This window comes from Hemicordylus capensis, chromosome 9 (assembly GCF_027244095.1).
Source record: "Hemicordylus capensis ecotype Gifberg chromosome 9, rHemCap1.1.pri, whole genome shotgun sequence".
Classification (NCBI taxonomy): domain Eukaryota; kingdom Metazoa; phylum Chordata; class Lepidosauria; order Squamata; family Cordylidae; genus Hemicordylus; species Hemicordylus capensis.
In genome coordinates, this window is record NC_069665.1 from 14,925,684 (window position 1) to 14,947,629 (window position 21,946).

The 21,946-nt window shown below is 45.2% G+C and overlaps 1 protein-coding gene across 2 annotated transcripts in view; it reads right to left on the reverse strand.

Moving 5' to 3' along the window:
- The window catches only part of LOC128334384 (cadherin-11), a 173,434-nt gene that overhangs the window by 87,216 nt on the left and 64,272 nt on the right, over positions 1-21,946 (reverse strand). For both annotated transcript variants that reach the window (XM_053271160.1, XM_053271162.1), the window contains exon 2: positions 3,268-3,381. The gene's annotated coding sequence lies outside the window, so the exon portion shown is untranslated. The remainder of the gene's footprint in view (positions 1-3,267; positions 3,382-21,946) is intronic.

The window sequence follows — 21,946 nt, forward strand, 5'->3', positions numbered from 1 at the left end:
TGAGGGGCCGCCAGGGAAAGGGGCGAATATGCCCCTGAAACCCAACATAGCATCTCTCCAGTGGTGTTTGCTGTTCTCTCTCTCTCTCGCTCTCTCTCCAGATTGTGAGTCCTCTAAGGACTGGCACCATTTTTTCATAGCTTTTGCTATGTAAACTGCTTTGAAAACTCTTCTATTGAACAACAGTATATAACGATTTTTAAGAATGACAGCAACATTGTCTTATCTTCAAGAACAAAGCAAACTGAGGTGGAATATCTGACTGAAAGTGATAGGCAGAGGGCAATACTGAACTCCAAAGGCCTCTAGTTACTCCAGTTTGAGCTAAGTCAAATAAGGAGGCTGGAGGGGGAAAGCATGGTTCACTAATATTTTCATCTCCATCCCCAAAGGATCCTGGATTTTTGCTATTTGTGGGGAGGGAAACCCCTCACCAGCCACTGAATGGTGCAGGCAGAGGTTGCCGGTTCGAATCCCTGCTGGTATGATATAGGGGACACCTATATCAGGCAGCAGCGATATAGGCAGATGCTGAAAGTCATCCTCTCATACTGCGCAGGAGGAGGCAATGGTCAACCCCTCTTGTATTCTACCAAAAGAAAAACACAGGGCTCTGGGGTTGCCAGGAGTCGACACACTGACTCGACAGCACACTTTACAATCTACTGCGGCAGCCAGGCAATGTTCCTCAACTTCTTGTTCAAGCAAAGAACCACTATAGCCTCATTCAGGCATTCTTCAAAAGGATGGATGGTGTACTCAAGTACATCATCCCAAGCAGGAAAGAAGTCCCACTCTGGCACCATCTTGCCTGCCACGCCTCTCACTCACCCTTCCATGACACTCATGCACACACAGCCTTGGTGTGGAGCAGTGAAAGCTGTAGGCATTATAGTAGGTGCTTCAGTGAGCCAGAGACTCAGGCAGACAAGTCTTCTGCATACAGACATGCTCGCCATCACGCTTATGGCATTCACATCTTCAGACAAACACTGTAAGGGATGTTTTGGGAGAGTGGAACAATTGACCTGGCAGGCAGGACTTCCAGTAAGTTTTCAGAGGCTGTACCCAAGTACAACCTCCTTTGTAGAAAACATCTGTTGCTCAAGAAACCCTAGATTCATGAGCAAACTCCAGACTTGACAGTGCGCTCTATGTGGGGCTGCCTTTGTACATAGTCCAGAAACTGCAGTTGGTACAGAATGTGGCAGCCAGGTTGGTCTCTGGGTCATCTGAGAGAGACCACATTACTCCTATATTAAAAGAACTCCACTGGCTACTAATAGGTTTCTGGGCAAAATACAAGGTGCTGGTTATAACCTATAAAGCCCTAAACAGCTTAGGCCGAGGGTATTTAAGAGAACGTCTTCTTCACCTTGAGGCCCATCACCCACTGAGATAATCCAGAGAGGTTCATCTGCTCATCTGGTGGCACCACAAGAATGGGACTCCTCTGTTGCTGCCCCAAGACTCTGGCATGCACTCCCTGATTAAATAAGAGCCTCCCCATTTCTGACAACTTTTAGAAGGCCTTTAAAGACACATTTATTCACTCAAGCTTTTTAACTAGGCTTGTGGTTTTAAATTGTTTTAAGGTTCTAATTTCCATTTTAATTTGTTTTGGGTTGCTGCAAACCACCCAGAGACATACTGTAGGTTTGGAGCAGTGCAGAAATACAATAAACAAAACTCACTAATAAATCTGAATGTGGCCGGTGAAAGGTACAGTGGAGGAACAAGAGGTGAAGCTGATGCATCTGTTGAACATTATCATAATATGCTTCTCTATATCTATACAGGCCCTACTGTGGCTGGATAACATCAGGACATAAATATGCATGGATCAGCTGGTGAGGCTGTGATGGTTCTTGTATCTGCTGCCATCATTTATCTGCAATGATCCTCTCCTATAATATCTACTGCCTCCCTAAAGCACTCTGCAAAGCAAGGGAGTGCTTTAGACATGGGATGTTACTCCAAAAGAGAAAGTTCATGTACTTTAATTATAAAGATAATGTATAATTTCACAATGAAAAATAAAAACAAACAAAACAAAAGATGGTCCCTCCCAAGAAATACACAACTCAACGCACAACCAGCTACAGCTTCTTCAGTCTGACTCCCTTTCTCTCAGCTTCTTCTCTGACAGTTGACTTCCTACTGACTCTTCAACACACCTTCAGGCATCTACATAACGCCTCCTGTCAGTTTAAGCACCTGGCAACCGGTCTACAGCATGGGAAGAGAGACCCCTTGCTAAGCAAGGTCCACTCTGGTTTGCAGTTGAATGGGAGACCCCATCTATGAGCACTTTAAGATATTCCCTTTAGGGGATGGGGCTGCTCTGGAAAGATCACCTGCATGCAGAAGGTTCCAAGTTCCCTCCCTAGCATCTCCAAATAGGGCTGAGAGAGACTTGTGCCTACAACCTTGGAGAAGCTGCTGCAAATTTGTCAACAATACTGAGCTCCAGTGGTTATAGGAACATACAATGCAGACCACTGGTCCATCTAGCTCAGTATTGTCTACACAGACTGGCAGCAGCTTCTCCAAGGTTGCAGGAAGGAGTCTCTCCCAGCCCTATCTTGGAGACACCAGGAAGGGAACTTGGAACCTTCTGCATGCAAGCATGTGGATGCTCTTCCCAAAACAGCCCCATCCCCTGAAGGGAGTATTTTACAGGGCTCACACATGTCTCCCATTCAAATACAAACCAGTGCAGATCCTGCTTAGTAAAGGGGACATTCTCAGAAGGGGACAATTCATGATTGCTACCACCAGACAGCTCTCCTCTGTCTGACTTGGTATAAAGTAGCTCCCTGTGTTCTTAACAGTTGTCATGCTTAACTCACTAACCACCCCTCATAGGAACATAGGAAACTGCCATATACTGAGTCAGAACATTGGTCCATCTAGCTCAGGATTGTCTTCACAGACTGGCAGTGGATTCTCCAAGGTTGCAGGCAGGAGTCTCTCTCAGCCCTGTCTTGGAGATGCTGCCAGGGAGGGAACCTGGGACCTAGCTGCTCTTCCCAGAGTGGCTCCATCCCCTAAGGGGGAGATCTTCCATTGCTCACACTTCTAGTCTCCCATTCATATGCAACCAGGGTAGACCCTGCTTAGCTAAGAGGACAAGTCATCCTTGCTACCACAAGACCAGTTCTTCTCTCCTCCTCCTCAGACCAAACAGCATATCGAAATATAAACAATTTTAAACAAAAAACTTTTCGTTCCAGGGAATCAATTATACACAGAGAGGCATCTTACCTTCACCCATTGGAAACCTGTTGCCAATTGAAGTAGCATATCCCACCCATTTCAGCAGCTCAGCAGTGCCAATGAAGATGTTAGTTTTGTGCTGCTATGTATCCAATATCCTTGCTGCAGAGAAAAAGAAAAGAAGATGATATAGTCATTCCATCAAACTCCAAAGTGACCATATTGGTGCAATTAAATAAGAAATGCAGAGACACAAGCCTTTAATGTTACCCCACCACTCCAGGGAGACTGTAGAGAAGGAAGAGCATCTCTAGGCCGGGATTAGAATGAACAAGTAACCAATGCAGACATATTATTGGAAAAATGTTCCCATAATTAAAGTGCTGGAGGCCATGTCAATATCCCACATGTGGTTCTCTCTGCCTTCACGACTAAACAGAATCTCATGAAAGAAAATGTGCTCTGGCAACATTACCATGTGAAAAAGACACTGGAGCAAAAATAACAGCTAGTCTCTCATCACTAGGAATCAAGAGTCAATTAAGGGGTTTTGCTGGCTCCAGCATTTTTAAGTGCTGTGCAGCAAATGAGAAAAATCAGGCGTATTCCTCGGTATAGACAGAGCTGCACAACTTGGGCCCGCCGGGTGTTGTTGGACTACAGCTCCCATCATCCTCTGTCACAGTGACTGGCAATCAGGGATGATGGGAGCTTTAGTACAATGACAGCTGGAGGGCTGAGGTTGTGCAGCCCTGATATTGACTGAAGAGGCAGTGTGGTGGAGTATTATGGTACTTTGGAGAGCTGGAAGCCTGGGTTCAAATCCCTACTCAGGACTGAAAATAGAGATGGAGAGCTTCTAGAAGGAACTCTAGATTCTGGCTTGAATGATACTTTTTGAGCTTGCTCTATTAAAAGTGGAACACCCCAAGAGCCCAGGGTGACATCTTTCCCAGACACCCGGGCAACCTCACATTAGTCCATTAGGCCACTTTACATCAACTCAGATACTAATTCAAAATATCCTCACCACATGCACATCCACATGGAAGTTCCCGGCTAAAGAGATAGTGTTCCCGGAAAGTTAGTAGTGCTCCTGGCTAGAGAGAAAGTGTTCTCAGCTAGAGAGATCGTATTTGTGGCTAGAGAGAGAGTGTTCCCGGCAAGTTAATAGTGTTCCCGGCTAGAGAGAAAGTGTTCCTGGCAAGTTAGTAGTGTTCCCGGCTAGAGAGCTGGAGAAGTGCACAACATTATAATGTATGGGGCCCAATGAAATTATGCTTGGCCACTGGACATGGGGCGGCTACAAAAAATGGCAGTCATGTATGGAATTGCCAGTGTTTAACATCTAGAACCATTTACACTGCTCTGGGCTCCTTGGAGGAAAATCAGGATATAAATGGAACATAGGAAGCTGTCTTATACTGAGTCAGACCATAGGTCTATCTGACTCAGTATTCTCTACACAGACTGGCAGTGGCTTCTCTAAGGTTGCAGGCCAGAGTCTCTCTCAGCGCTATCTTGGAGAAGCCAGAGAGGGAACTTGAAACCTTCTGTTCTTCCCAGAGCAGCTCCATCCCCCGAGGGAAATATCTTACAGTGCTCACACTTCTAGTCTCCCATTCAAATGCAACCAGGGTGAACCCTGCTTAGCTAGGGGGACAAGTCATGCTTGCTACCACAAGACCAGCTCTCCTGGTCTTATTCATGCTCTCCTGGTCTTATCTATGTAAACATAAATAAATAATTTTACTTTATGTCCTGGCATAATGTAGAGTTGAGGCTGATGGATGCAGCATATGTATGTCAGGATACAGCCATGATGGCTGAAGTTTGTATTAGATCGAGAATAGGCAGACTGTGCAATGTACTTTTTAACAGCTTCTGCAATCTCCTTTTTTAAAAAAAGTAGAACTGGAGCCAGACACAACATGGCAGATCAGGGTGAGGGTGAGTGATCCACAAAGTGCAAGCTCAAGGGGTGGCGTCTGCCACAGTTCCTTGCTCCAGCTCCAAGCTCTAAAGCCCCACACTTGAATAATATGCATATATGTAATCTGCATGTATTGAAACAAATCCACAAGTTAGTTCCTACAGAACAGGAATGTTAATGTCTATTCCCTGTCAGGTCACTAAAATTGGTGCACAAATACATAGGAACACAGGTAGCTGCCTTTTACCGAGTCAGACCCCTCAGTTTGCCTACCCAGACTGGCAATGGCTTCTCCAAGGTTTGAGGCATGAGTCTTTCCCAGCCCTACATGGAGATGCTAGGGATTGAACCTGGGACCTTCTGCATGCAAAGCAAATTGCATGCAATGCTTTGCATGCCGTGGTAACTGAGCTACGACCCCATCCTCAACTGATACATGTGAATATGCAAAAGGGCTGAATTCTCATTCATACCTATACATTCCTTAGGATATATTGATGAAATGTACATTTCCCCCCTGTACTTAGTCCATTGAACAACAGTGACATTATTGGCCAAGGAGAAACCAAGATGCATCCCTGGAAGCCTGGACCAAAAGACCACACATTGAGCTGGGTCTCAAGATCCGTGAGACCCAGTTTAGTGAGCTGAGCGGGGAGAGCGGGCTAAGCCCGCTCTCCTCACTCACGATCAGGCAGGGAGCCCTGGGCGGCCGGATTGGATGCCCACATGATTGCCGGCTCTGTGATGGAGCCAGTGGGGACTGGGGAGCTTGGGGGCTGCGTGGCCCCCCAGAAACCCCAGTATGCCCTGCGTGAGTGTGCAGGGCATACTGGGGAGAACCCTGGAGCTGAGAGGCGGCATTTTGCCTCCCCTCCGGGGGTCTACCCACGAGTAGCCATGGTGCGGATCCGCACCACGGCTACTCATGACCAGAGAGCCTGGTTTTGCGGAGTGCTCACTCCCCAAACCCGGGCTCAGGGCAGGAGTACTTGAGCAGGTTAACCAGTTGAGAACCACCAGGCTCGCAGCCGAGCCTGGTGGTTCTCATGATCAGGAAAAATCGGGCTAGGCTTTCCTAGCCCGTTTTTTCCCGATCATCAGAATAGCTCCATTGAGGATATTCACACAATCAAAAACTGTGTTCTACCTGGGTTTGGGAGTTGTATGTGCTCCCAATTTCTAGTTTTGTTGAAGCAAGGGAAGAAGAAAACCTGGGTAGAAGTTATTGAGGCTCTTCTCAAGATCCGTGAGAAGAGCCTCTAGAGGGTTTGAGGGGAGAGCGGGCTTAGAACTCTGCAAGCGTGGAGGGCATGCTGTAGAGACCCCTGAGCTGGGAGGCTGCTTTTCAGCCTCCTGGCTGGGGGTCTACTCATAAATAGCCACGGCGTGGAGCCGCGCTGCAGCAACTCATGAGCAAAAAAAGGAGGGGGTTGCGGAGTACTCACAAACCTGGTTTAAAGGGAGGGTTACTTGAGTGGGTTACCCATTCAGGAACCACCAGGCTCGCAGCTGAGCCCTGTGGTTCACACGGTCTGTAAAAATCAGGCTAGGCTCCCTTAGCCCGATGTTTGCAGGCCGTGTGAATAGCCTCATTGTGTAAAAGCAAGAGAGGAGGAAAAGCTACCCCATTTTCCCTCCTACCTTGTCTCCACACAATCACTTCTACCCAGGTTTCCCTTTTAACTTGCTTCCACACAACCAGAAATTGGTTGTTGGACACAATCACTTCTACACAGGTTTTCCCCTTACCTTGCTTCCACACAACCAAAAATTGGGAGCACACACAGCTCCCAAACCTGGGTAGAGCACAGTTTGGGATTTTTAAAATGACCTCTTTCTCTCCTAGTCTGAACCCCCCCCCAATTTGGAGTGGGGCCCAAGTTTACTCCCCGCAGAAGCACCACTAGGCCCGCAAGTGCTTTCTGGGGGGTTACTGCTGCCTCCCACAACTTGAGGGGTGCAGTCTTAAAAACCAGCCCAGCGCAAAACTTGAAGAGAGAAGAGCTCTTCTCACGATTGGTGAGAAGAGCTTGTGGGCAGGCTGTGGGGAAGGTGGGTTTAGACTACCTTCCCCACAGACAATCTCCACTTCGTCCCTGGGTGGGCGGATCGCCTGCCCAGATGATTGGTGGCTCCCGCTTCAGCTCCTGGGGTTGGGGTGCTGGGATGCTCTGCCACATTTTGCCCTGCCCCCCAGAGCCCCAATACTGCACTGCACGACTGCACGGTGCATTACTGGGATTCCGCCCCCCTGAATGTGCCAGGTGCAGCTACTGACACATGATTGACTAAGTGGCTCAACTGGTGGGTTTGCCGCTGTGTAGCCATCAGGATCGGACATGTGGTTCGGTTACAAGATCGGGTGCATGGATTCCTGGTGGTTCACACGAGCATGCAAAACCGGGCTGGGCTCCCTTAGCCCAGTTTTGCATGCTAGTGTGGATCGCCTCAGAGTCTCTTCAAGCTCTGTGGCTGGTTTTGGTCTGATACAACTAGAAGGATTTCTGATAGGGCAGCAGAGACTTTAGTCAGAATTCCAATTATTGTGGTTTCTATCTGATATCCTATCAGAAATCCTTCAGAAAATGCTCAATAGTGGGCATCTTGGTCCAATATTTCTATCAGACCAATATGATTGCTCAGCCCTAATACAAAGGATGGCAGTCTGGGGCTTAGAGATATACAGCTTGCTCCAGCATGAGGCTGACATTGTATGCTGAACTCTACTAGGCAGTTATTAAAAATGAATCTCATTATCACAGATTATTTATCAAGAGCAATCATGCATGATCTGAATCACAGGGGTGCCAGATTTTATTGAACCGGTGGCAAGGTACACAAAAAAGTTCAAAGGTCCACCACTGGGTATATTCAAGTTTAAATTTTGAAAAAGAGTTTTAAGAGCATTTGGTGAAAAGAGATTTTAAAAAAAATCCATTATATTTGTAAACCAACTAGAAATTTGTATGTGGGACAAATTTAATGGATGGATGGGTGGATGTGATGGATGGATGATTTCACCAGCCAGCCACCCCTCCGTGGATATACCTGAGCAGCCACACATGTGTACAATGGAATGGAAGGATACAGAACACAGCAGGTATCAAGATTCAAGTCCACGGGCGGTCCAAACTGGGACATGCATTTAATGTGCCCTTCTGGGTGTTCCTGACTGCCACATTGATCCGGGTGCAAACTGAGTGCAAGCTGACAAGCTGTTGAGTGCTGAAAGATCGTTAGATGTATATGCATGTGTGAATCATACCTGTGAAAGACAATTCAAAGAAACTGCCTCTGTCTTTCTGGAGGAACATTTCCATTTAGAAGAGTTAGTGATTTATTGGGGAATATTCAACTGCAGTGTGTGTGTGTGTGTGTGAAAGAGAGAGAGAGAGAGAGAGAGAGAGAGAGAGAGAGAGAGAGAGAGAGAGAGAGAGAGAGAGTTCGCACATGAGAAGAAAATGTCATTTCACAAGCCAGGTATTTCAAAGCAGTCATTTCTTCAAGGAATTTTTTCTTTTACAAGAATTCTTCAGGATGCTTTTCAATTTGTCCAGACATGATTTATTTATTCATGCATATTTATTTCTCACCTCTGAGCCCAGAGAGAGAGAGAGAGAGAGAGAGAGAGATTTTGTGTATCCGCGGTTGGGCAATGGAGCGCCAACCTCTGTATACATGGTTTGAAAGGGGTTAAAAAGCTTGCATCAGCCGTTCCTAGGTGGCTGGAAATGACCTCTGAGGTGATTTCCAGCCACCCTATTGATGAGCCAAATCTACTTCGACCCAAATCCTCACTCTCTTCACCTTCATTTCCAACTCCTAACTCTCTCTCTCTCTCTAACTGCCTCTTATGATTGACGGCTCCAAAGAGTTCTAAGCCAAATTGCATAAAATTAGTCCTGCACCATTTCATTACGACCACCCCCTAGCAAAATCAGAAATCTTCCTTTCCTGTTAAGATGCATCATTCAACTAGTGATGAGTAAACAAACATCAGCTTGATTCAGCAATTTTGAGTGGACAACACTTGGGGGGGGGGGGGAACACCACCACTTTTTATATAGCTCGTTATTGGCTCACAGTTCTTTGCACATGCACGCTTTCTTTCCAGAGTAGTTCATTCTTGGGCTACTGTTTGGGAATTGTAATGTGGAGGTGGAAAAAGGCGGCCTGTTCGTGAAGCAACTTAATCCACCCCGCAACCAATGGATGGACTTGTGAGAAGCTTTAAAGGTCACATCTACATGCTGAATGGCCTTGGGGCATACCTGACTTTTTCAAACCTGGAATCTCCTGGCTAAATTGATTTTTCAGAACTAAGGTATTGCTCTGTAAATTTCCATCCCCTTTAAAAATAAAAAAAGGTTCATGTCAATATCAGCAATCAACCACATTTACTTAGAGAGTAAAGGAGTTCATGTAGTCCACTCCTGAGCATGTAATGCCAGCTCTGTCTCACGTCTGCAGACTGTACGCACACAAAATTGGCACATCTACTTGAAAGCATCTCAACTTTCAATCTGAGCAAGAAAAATTGCTGGAGGAGAGCTGGTTTTGTGGTAGCAAGCATGAATTGTCCCCTTTGCTAAGCAGGGTCTGCCCTGGTATGCATCTGAAAAGGAGGCTCCATGTGTGAGCACTGTAAGATATGGTAGCCGGGGATGATGGGAGTTGTAGTTCAGCCACACTTGGAGGTTCCCCAACTGGGAACCACTTCCTTAGAGGATGGGCCAGTGTTCCCTCTAACAGGGATTCCCAGATGTTGTTGACTACAACTCCCAGAACCCCCAGCAGCAATAGATTTTGCTTACGGATTATGGGAGTTGTAGTCAACAGCATCTGGGAATCCCTGTTAGAGGGAACACTGGAGTGGGCCACTCTGAGAAGAGCATCTCCCTGCTTCCATGAAAAAGGTTCCAAGTTCCCTCCCTGGCATCTCCAGATAGGGCTGAGAGAGACTCCTGCCTGCAGCCTTGGAGAAGCCGCTGCCAGTCTGCATAGACAGTATTGGGCAAGATGGACCTGTGGTCTGAGTATAAGGCAACTTCCTGAGGTCATTCACACAATGAAAAACTACCCGGGTTTGGGAGTTGTGTATGCTTCCAATTTTCGGTTGTGTGGAAGTAAGGTAAGAAGAAAACCTGAGTAGAAGTGATTGTGTGGAAGCAAGGTAGGAGGAAAACCTGGGTGGCTTTTCCTCCTACCTTGCTTCCACACAATCACTTCTACCCAGGTTTTCCTCTTACTGTGCTTCCACACTACTGAAAATTGGAAGCACACATGAATTGCTAAGCCGAGTCTACCCTGGTTTGCATTTGAATGGGAGACTACATGTGAGTACTGTAAGATATTACCCCTCAAGGGATGGGGCCGCTCTGGGAAGAGCATCTGCAGTTCTCTCCCTGGCATCTCCAAAATAGGGGTGACAGAGACATCTGCCTGCAGTCTTAAGCCTTTGCCAGTCTGTGTAGAGTGCCAGGTCTGCTCAACTTTGGCCCCCCAGCTGTTTTTGGACTACAACTCCCATAAACCCCAGCCACAGTAGCCAATAGTCAGGGATGATGGGAGTTGTAGGCCAACACCTGCAGGAGGGCTGAAGTTGAGCAGCCCCGGCTGTAGACAATACTGAGCTAGTTGGACCAGTTTTATAAGGCATCTTCCTATGTTGCTATATCCCTAGGTTATGGACTTGCCCTTAAGGTGCTAAGTTGTTAGTACCCACAGTAACAACTTGGTGGAGAGCCAATCCCTTTGTTGTTGTTAGGTTCAGCTGTTAATTGAATGAAATTGTGCCCTTTCCCCCAGTTCAAGAGTCAGTGGAAGTACTAGAGATATGCATATCAGGTGGTAGTAAAATATGATCAGTCAATCAATCAATCAATCAATCAATCAATCAATGTGTGCAGTCCTAGTTCTCAGAGAGTCACTAAACACAATCATCAGTTGCATTTGCATGTAACATGGAACAATAGTTTTAGGGGACAGAGATTTTCTCATCATCTCATCCAACACGGATGACAACTCTGGTTCCATGAGGTGACCCACCCTTGGTTTCAATTTTTTAACTGCAGTCTGAACCTTCGGGTTATAGTGAGTTCTGTCGCTTCAAACTGAGGTTCCACACAGCCTGCATGCCATCTGAATTTGCAACTACTGCCTTGTTAACTGTAGCTGAATCTCCTCCCTCCTTCTGGCCATGATTGGTTTTGTGAGTTGTCCTTCATGCCAGAAAGAACCCGCACAGCCAGTTCCACTTCCACTCTGCAGTCCAAATTCAGACAATGGTAGGGAAGGGTTTGAGCAGAACCACAAATCCATTGGACCACGGATCGACATGTGGCCTAAGTTTGCCACTTGGAGCTTATGTATTGGTTTAAACTGGTTTCATAACTGTCATGGCTTCCTCAAAGGAATCTTGGGAATCTCAATAAACGGGGTGGAAATGCTGTTAGAGAGGCCTGCACACCCGCCTTCACCAAAGCATAGTTTTTAGTATTGTCTGGTATGAGAAGGAATAGTTTTTGACCTAGTTCAAATCTATAGCACAGGAAAGACTTTGGGTAAAGTTCATTTGGCTCTGCTTTATTAAGCAAGGCCTCTCCATCATAATCCATATGGGAGAAATTTTAAAGGACTTGCTTTCTCCCCAATTCCTCAAAATAGATTATAAAAAAGAAAGAAAATTTAATTCAATGAAAAATCAAGAGAACAAACAATTTCAAATAGATTTCACTGCAGCTGCAACTTGGCTTCATTCTGACATGTCTTCTGTGATGTACCTTGGTTTTAAATCTTGTTCTGGACCATTATTACTAATATTGACCATTTCTGAAAACAAATCAAACCCTAATCGTTCTATATAAGATAATATTCAACCTTTTCTTCCATTTGATGTAATTTAATATAGCTGACATGCAAATTCGGCTGTTTTTCCCTTTTCTCTTTTTTTGGCTAATGCATTCTGGAATGTGCTCCCTGCTGAAATAAGAGCCTCTCCATTTCTGACAACTTTAAAAAAGTCTCTAAAGACCATCCCCCCCCCAAGCTTTTTAACTAGACTTTGGTTTTAAATTGTTTTAAGGTTTTCATTTTAATCTGTTTTATGTTGTTGTAAACCTCCCAGAGATGGACATTTGGGGCGGTCTACAAATCTGATAAAATTAAATAAATGAACCCCGACAACCACCTCGCACAGACAGATGGATGGATATACGATGGATATACAATCCACAAAACAGAGATGGATGCAATAACGAAGAGCCACTCACACCATAAACCTGAGTAACACTGGGTACTCAAAGCTAGTATTTCTTTTAAAAGATTAAATCCTGTCTTGGACCATTATTACTAATACTGAACATTTCTGAAAACAAATCAAACCTAATTATTAAACTTCCCCTAGAAAAAAAGGACAACCCATGAATCTATCATGATAAATTTGATGCATGGTGGTTCATCTTCAGGGATATTTTGTCTAAAAAAAAAAAAAAGGCAGCTAAAATATATTTCTGCAATATTCCTTTACACAAAGCATGATACATTGTGTTGCCAGCATATTTTGGTTTAGCATCTGTTTCTTCTCCACTGTAAAGAAGAGCTATTTCCCACCCACCCCACACACAACAGTAGATGAAATTCCATATTAGCAGCTTTTTAAAAAAGGTTCAACAGCCCATCACCCAGTGTCAGGGTGCAATGTTCAAAGTCCAATTACAACAACCGGTGTGGGGTGCGGGGAGTCAATATATCGCCAATAAACTGCTTTTGCCTTCCAAATGGATTTGACATAGTGGTACTTTCATCCCAACTCATAACAAGATTATCTATTTCTTTTGTAAAGTAAGCCATGTCTTAAGAAGTTGGCTTATACAAAGTGGCAATCATAGCGATTTGGAAACTGTTGGCCGTTTAGATGCAAAAAGGGGTCAAAAAAGCCCATTGTCCCCATGGTAATTACTTCACAGTGCCTGATGTTAAATGGACAGTCCTGGGTCCCAAGAACCAGCTGAATCCTGCATTGTCCTTGCATGATAAAAAGATTAGAGTCTGAAAAGCAGAGGAACCGAATCTCACAGCTTCTTAGACTGCACTCTGAAAGGACCATTGTAACATCCTCATAAATCCTCCTCTCCCTGGGCCCTTGACAACTAAAGCAATGGACAATAGAATTCTTGTGTTGAACAAAACATTCCTTGTTTGCCAAATAGCTTATCTGCTTAATTTACAAATGTCTTTCATTGTCCTCCAATAATTCCCTATTACAAAAAAAAACTATTATGAGGAGAACTAAATAAATATTCACAGCTTTGTGGTGTATTTGCTAGCATGAATACATCAATAAAAAACCAAGGAGCATAAGAAAATGAGACCTTTGCTTTCTCTCTTTCCTCTGGTATCCATTTATCATTCCTCAATGTGCTGCATGTATGTATGTGTGTATGTATGTTTGTGTATACACACACACATGCATACATATGTATTCACACAGTTTAGTATTGGAGAGGAGAACTGGTCTGGAGCAGAGAGCTGGTCTTGTGGTAGCAAGTATGACTTGTCCCCTTAGCTTAGCAGGGTCTGCCTTGGTTTGCATTTGAATGGGAGATTTGATGTGTGAGCACTATAAGATATTCCCCTTAGGGTATAGAGTTGCTCTGGGAAGAGCAGAAGGTTCCAAGTTCCCTCCCTGGCATCTCCAAGATAGGGCTGAGAGACATTCCTGCCTGGAACCTTGGAGAAGCCAAGGACCTATGGTCTGACTCAGTATATGGTAGCTTCCTATGCACCTCTCTGTTTTATCCCGTAGCAAGCATTAAGACCAATTGCTTATACCAAGAATGTAAGAGAAACACATGATGTCAAAAACCAGAAAGATCATGATGCAGTGAAGACAAACTCTATAGACCTAATAGGTCTCCTCTTCTGGATGAGAGTTGGTCTTGTGGTAGAAAGCATGACTTGTCCCCTTTGCTAAGCAGGGTCTGCTTTGGTTTGCATTTGAATGGGAGACTTCAGGTATGAGTACTGGAAGATATTCACCGTAGGGGATGGGGCCACTCTGGGAAGAGCACCTACATGCTTGCATGCAGAAGGTTCCAAGATCCCTTCCTGGCATCTCCAAGATAGGGCTGAGAGAGGTGCCTGCTTGCAACATTTGGAGTAGCTGCTGGCAGTCTGGGTAGACAATACTGAGCTAGATGGACCAATGGTCTGACTCAGTATAAGGCAGCTTCCTATGTCCCTATGATCTTTTGGAAGTCTCTGCATATGATATATGTATAAGCTAGGGGTTGGCAGACTATGGCCCTCCATCTGTTGTTGAACTTCAACTCCCAAAATCCAATAAAATTGGCTGGGTATGATGGGGTTATAGTTCAACAGCAGTTGCAGGGCTAAGTTTCCCCACCCCTGCCCTAGGGCCATGTATCAAATTGGTGTAATAATCAGAACTAATTCAACGTGAGTCCCATCAGACTTCTTTTCATCCAATCAGGCCCAATGAAAAAACTGCCAGATAGGCCCAAAACAACTGATCAGAAATAAGGGTTCCAGAGCACCCTATATTGGATCAGATTTGATTGGAGGAGGAGCTTTCCTTGCAGATATGTGGTGGGCAGTTCTCCTTCAAAACCCTTTTGCCCCAATAGTCAGCAGCCCTTTTTTAAACACACCACTTTCTTTCCCCCCTGCAGTCAGCAATAGCATGGAAATGAGTCTTTCCCGGGGTGTATTTCTGATGGAAAAAATGGCTGAAAAGAAAACTGGTGTGCTGAAATGGCACTGCTGCTTCCTCTTGCAGCAGCAGGTTTTCAAAGAAGGTATGCCCCCTGCACTGCTTGGCACAGGGGACCAGGACACTGGCTCAATCCAATGTGCTCGCTTTACACCAGGGCTGCTCAACTTCGGACCTCCTGCAGACCCTGGCCTACAGTTCCCATAAATCCTGGCTATTGTCCACTGTGGCCGGAGATAGGGTGGAGCCACCACTGGGTGAATGGGTTCAAAGAACCCAGGCCGCGGCCCTCAGGGGCCGTGCCACATGGCCCTGGACAGACCCCTGCATCTGACGTCAGATGGGATGATTTAGCTCCTAAACTGGGTCATGCGGCCCTGTTTGGGAGCAAAATTGGCCTGCACTGCCAGAGCAACTCTCTGTGCCTTTTAAAGGCAGGGGCAGCCGCTCCTGGCCATGCTGCCAATGTGGGGCTGCATGGCCTCCTTCGGGAGTTAGATCGGCGGTTCTCCTGCCTTTAAAAGGCAGGGAGAGTCGGTCTGGCCCATGCTGCCAACACAGCGCGAGCCGACCTTACTCCCAAACGGGGCCATGCAGCCCCATTTGGGAGCTAAACCATGTCCTCACATCTGTTGGCTTTAGGGGGATTTTGTAGGGGTTAGGGGATTTGGCTCGGGCATGCTCATCTTTCTGCTCTGAGAGGGATTCATCTGGGAGTCCTGATACTTCCCTCACATGTGATGTCATGCAATGTGGCAACATGAGCAAAGTGGGGATGGGGGCCAAGCCACAATGGTGGCACATCTGTTCATCCAGGCTGGGGGGCACTCTCAAGTGGGTCCATTTCAAGGCCATCTACTGCATGCTCTTGTGGCAAGAGGCCAGAAACTGAAATAGCAATACCGAAATTCTATGTAGATCAAAGCAAGTAGAGAAAGTGCAAAGCATCCCAATAGCCCATGAAAATATTGCCTTCCTTAAGTGATACAAGTAGCCACCTAATGGTGCAGTGGGGGAAATAACTTGACTAGTAAGCCAGATGTTGACAGTTCGAATCTCCGCTGGTAAGTTTCCCAAACTATGGGAAACTCCTATATCGGGCAGCAGTGATATAGGAAGATGTTGAAAGGCATCATCTTATACTATGCGGGAGATGGCAAAGGTAAACCCCTCCTGTATCCTACCAAAGAAAATGACATGACTCTGTGGTCGCCAGGAGTTGACACCGACTCGACGGCACAACTGAAGTGATACCAGCATTGGCTGTCATAGTGCAAAACTATGTCAGCCTAGTAACGTTGCATTGGCACAATTTGTGTACGCTGTGCAAATGCAAAATGTGTTACACAAGTGTAAGCCCATTATTCCCAATGGACTTACTCTTGTGTAACACAATTTATGCAACCACACTACAGTATTTTAGCCAGTGCCCCAATACTGTAACTAAGCCTAAGTATACAAAACCAAAATAAATACCCATTTCTACTCTCTTTCTGCCTCCTCCCATCTCTCTCTTCTTCCTCTGTCATCTCTCCTCTGTAGAATTGTAAATTGTAGGTGCCTCAGGGCAAGGACCTACCCTCTTATACTTAAGAAATCACAGTGCTTTGTAAACAACAACCAGAAGAAGGGCTCGAATTGCAAACCTGAAGGATAGATAATACAGATCAGCTGCACATTAAAACAAGTCTGATTTGCAACTGATTACTTTCTGATATGTGATACATATCTAAGTCTAAGATCAGACTATTCCTTTTAAAAACCATTAGAAGCATTGGAACCATGATTCAATCGGAGTTACACTCAGTTCAGGTTATTAACTGTGTTGCTTGCAGCAATAAAAAATATTCCAAAGAAGACAACAAGGATTCTGATACAGCCAAGAAAAATGCATTAAGAAAACAACCACCACCACCAAGTAATATTCAGGAAATGTTGCATTTCCTTTCTGAGTTGTCTCCACTCTTAGTGCATATGAGGTTACAACACTAGCCTTGTAGCCGCTGACTAAACAAGAAGACTAATTTAGAGGAACACTCATATATCATGTGTTAACCAGAAATGCCTCAAAAATGGATCCGATTCCAGTGTATAATGAATAAGCAAAATATAATCAAGTCCTCGGTTATTTCAGTCCCACAGACCCATGCAGATTAAAGTTCATAACTAGCTTTAGTGGCAGGGGTGGGAACCTCCTTGGAGAATATTTGTGGAAATGGTTTGAAATCTTAATTAGGAAAGAATCTTAAAAGCTAATATGAACCATCAGAAACATCATTTCCTAGCTTGTATGAATTCTTCTTAAGTGGCGCAGCAGGGAAATGCTTGACTAACAAGCAGAAGGTTGCCGGTTCGAATCCCAGCTGGTACTATATCGGGCAGCAGCGATATAGGAAGAGGCTGAAAGGCATCATCTCATATTTCATGGGAGGAGGCAATGGTAAACCCTTATTGTATTCTACCAAAGAAAACCATAGGGCTCTGTGGGTGCCAGGAGTCGAAATCGACTTGACGGCACACTTTACCTTTTACCTAATGAATTCTTCAAAAGCCTCAGATAAGATTCACATATTATTCTTAACACTTGTACAATCTAGCCCTATAAAGAGTATTTACATCCTATCTGTGCATCATTTTTTATGAGTGTATAGATGTCTGTACACTTGTCCATGTTTCTAAGTGAATGACTGTACCTGTTATGATTTTAAATATGAAACTGGGTATATAGGCCCCTCAATTGCATGGTGCAGATAGGGAGTGTACTGTTGTATGTGTGTTCAACATAATGGGTGCATATGGGCAAGAGTACAGACATCTGAATGCCACCTGAATAGGGCTAAGGAGAAAGCTTGATGTTACAAACAACTGGCACATCTCCCTGTCCATGGTTCTGCTTTATTTCACCAGCTTTCCTTGTTTCTTCAGAAAAGGTTTAGGGATGTGTTCTTGCTTTCAGTTGGCCACATCATTTGGCTTCTTCCAATCTTGGTGGTGGCAAACTAATTATTGTATGTATGTATGTTTATACCGCTTTTCAAGTGAACCTCCCAAAGTGGTTTACAAAAAACCCCAACCTTAAATAAAGAACAATATTTCAAGCCATACGTTTATATCTTTACATGGGTTTAATCTCACTTATTTTTTTCTCTCCTCCCCTCAGAGCGAGATGGTCCCTGGTCACTCTGTGGTGGCAGTTGGGAGAAGGAGGACCCACTTCAGCTGGAACAAAGGAGATGGATGGTGGCAACTCCCCAGCCTGTCTTGATCTCTTCTCTCCTCCCCTCTGAGCAAGATGCTCACTGAGTTACTTTCAGTAATTTCAGTAAAATTACTTCCAAATGGGCTTGACTGACTTGAAATCTATTTGTTTGTTTGTTCAATTTCTATACCACCTTTCCCCTACCCCCCTAAAATGGCTCAGGGCAGTTTACGTTAAAACAAAACAATTAAAATCAATTAACAATTGAAAACAGAGACTATAAAACACCATAAAACAATTAACAGTTAAAACATTCAAAACAGTTTACCAACCCTGGAAAACCAGGTTACAGAAAATGAAAATATTTACAAGAAATTAAAAACCCTGGAAGGCCAGGCCACACAGATAGGTTTTGAGGGCTCCCCTGAGGGCCAATAAGGAATTCAAATTATGGATTTCTGCTGGGAGTGCCTTCCACAGTCCAGGAACAACTACAGAGAAGGCCCGCCTCTGAATCGCCAACAGATGTACCGGTGGTAACTGGAGATGGACCTCCTCAGATGACCTTAGCGTGCGGTGGGGATTGTGCAGAAGAACAGAACCAGGCTGCAGAGCAGCACAGTGTAAGGTCCCCCAGGCTGCTGGTTACGATGGCCAAAGTGGACACGTGTCAGTTCTGGGATGGCCAGGAGCAATTTAGTTGAGGCTCAGGTGCATTTTTGGCCAAATCAAAACAGAGCAGGTAAAGGACTGGGCTGATAGGATGCAGAAGCTTTATATCAATGGCGTTGGACAGAGTTTCCCAAACTTGGGTCCCCAAATGTTAAACTACAGCTCCCATCATCCCTAGCCAAAGGTCATTGTGGCTGAGAAGGATGGGGGTTGTGGTCCAAAAACATCTTGGGCCCAGGTTTGAGAATTTCTGATGTAGGGTGTGAAGACAAGAAGTACTTCACAAAACGTGCGGTGCGGTGATTCCTATAAATTCATTACCTGTTTTTGTTACTTGCTTGCTTGCTTGCTTGTTTATTCATTTATTCATTTATTCATTTATTCGTTTGTTTGTTTGTTTGGTTGGTTTATTTGGTTTATATACAGCCCTTCCAAAAATGGCTCAGGGCGGTTTAGATTAAAAAAAATAAAATCAAAATCAAAACTCAATCAACTAACAATTAAAATCATTCAAACATTAAAATCATTAGCATTAAAATCACTTAAAACCAACATTAAACATTTTAAACCATAAGATTCCTATATTAGATTCCTATATTACCTTCCTTCCAAAAGTTGCTGTGCAATTTTTAAAAGACAGTTAAAATTAGTTTACAATATGATGCAATAACCAAACCCACCATTCAAAGCCACCATTACACAACCAACCACAAGAGAGAGAAAACACAGCAGGTCACAAACATATAACAAACACACTGAGGCTATTCACACGATGGGAGAAATTCGGGCTAGCAGAGGCTAGCCTGATTTTCTACCATCCTGAGAACCACCGGGCTTGGCTGCGAGCCCAGTGGTTCTTAAGCAGCTAACCTGCTAAACTACCCCTGCCCTTAAACCAGGTCTGGGTAGCGAGCGCTCCACGAACCCGGTTTTTTTAATCGCGTGTTGCCACAGCGCGGCTCCATGCCACGGCAACTCACAAGGAAACCCTTGACCAGGAGACTTAAGAACAGCCTCCTGGCTTGGGAGTTTCTCCAGCATGCCCTGCACCCTTGTGCAGGGCATGCTGGAGCTTCCGGGGGCCACGTGCTCCCTGAACCCCCCAGCTCCCCCCAGCTCCGTGGCGGAACCGGCAGTTGTGTGGGTGGCCGCTGCAGCCTCCCAAAGCAGACTGACTGCTCGTCTGCTGGGAGAGCGGGCTAAGCCCGCTCTCCCCGTTAACCCTCTCCAGGTGGCTCCCACTGATCGTGGAAACCGCCTCACTGAGGCTATTCTCACTATTGGCCAAAAGCAGGCTAAGGGAGACTAGCCCACTTTTGGGCGATCATGTGCTTCAATGGGAGCCACACGGTTCCCAGCAGCAAACCTCGCTAAGTACCCCTCCCAGGCTCAGGGATCTCTCCAGGATGTCCCATGCACTCGTGCGGGACATCTTGGAATTTCCGGAAGCTGTGCGGCCCCCGGTCCCCGCAGCCCCCACCAGCTCCATGATGGAGCCAGCAGTTGTATGGGCAGCCAATCTGGTGGCCCAGGGCTGCCTCTTGATCGTCTGTGGGGAAAGTGGGCTAAGCCCACACTCCCCGCAAACCCCCTTACAGCTCGTCACACTAATCGTGTGAAGAGCCTCATTGTGAGGTAATGCACACAATCAAAAACTGTGTTCTGCCTGGGTTTGGGAGTTGCGTATGATCCCAATTTTCGGTTGTGTGGAAGCAAGATATGAGGAAAACCTGGGTAGAAGTGATTGTATGGAAGCAATGTAGGAGGAAAAGCTAACCAGGTTTTTCTCCCACCTTGCTTCCACACAATCACTTCTACCCAGGTTTTCCTCTTATCTTGCTTCCAGACACCAAACATTGGGAATGCACACAGCTCCCAAACCCAGATAGAATACAGTTTTTGATTGTGTGAATGACCTCAGCAGGTCACATTTGGGGTACCTGAGAGAGTGCCTTTCTCTACAAGATCCCCATAGTTCCTTGAGGTCATCAGGAAGGGTCCGTCTTCAGGTGCCACCAGCTCATCTGGTAGCGACCTGGGATAGGACCTTTTCTATTGTCACCCCTAGGTTGTGGAGCATTGCTCCGCATGGATATAAGAGGATTGTATTCCCTGGAGGCCTTCAGGAGAGCCTTAAAGACCCATCTTTTTAGCCTGCATTTTAATGATATTTAGTTTTAATTGCAATTTTAACCTACTTTTAATTGGTTTCTGATTTAATTGTTATGAATTTCTGATTTAATGTGAACCACCCTGAGCCACTTTAGGAAGGGCAGTATATAAATCAAATGAATGAATGAATGAATGAATGAATGAATGAATGAATACCAAGTTATAACTATGGAGGAGGAGGAAACACAGTCTTGACTCAGCTCCCTTTCGCTCAGCTGCCTGATCACTCAGGGATCCACTCAGCTCCCTGATCACTTTTCCCTCCTCCTACCTAGGTTTTTGCAATCATACGGCCAAATATCGGGAGCACACACAGCTCCCAGAGTGGGTAGAACATTATTCCAACCCACCTTGTGAGAACCAGTTCAGTGTCTTAAATGATAAAGTAGAATGAGAATATATATATATATATATAAAAGGGGGATTTCGTTGCCACAATGTGACAATGTTCACTGGATTCTAAAAAGAGGATTATGACAAAATCATGAAAAATGGGTCTATCAATAGCTACTTGCCATGATCACCAATGGAACATCCATGACCAGAATTTTGTAACTTCTAGCACACCCTGGGGACAAAGAGCAGGAGAATGCCATCACTCTCACACTCTGCTTGCCAACTATCACTGGCACTGGGCTGTCTATTGTTAGGATACTGGATTAGACAGACCTTGGGTCTGATCCCACAGGGCTCTTCCTATGTTCTTAACTCTCTCGTAATGTCACGTTGCAGATTAATTCAAAGGTAGGTTGCCATAAACTCATCTAAAGGCACCCGAAGGATGCATCATTCTGGATATCAGCAGAGATAACAGACGGCAGCTGCCCAAACTGCATTGTAATGCAAAGACCCAGGAGGAAAGAATTACGTGGTATGATATATTTTTGTGGCCTTCAGAAAGAAAGGAAGGAAAATTAACTTGATCCACACCTCTGTAGTTACAAGTCAACACTGAATTCACAGGGGCTTCATTCAGCTGAATGAAAATCTTGGCTTCCTGATTCCTTTCAATTCT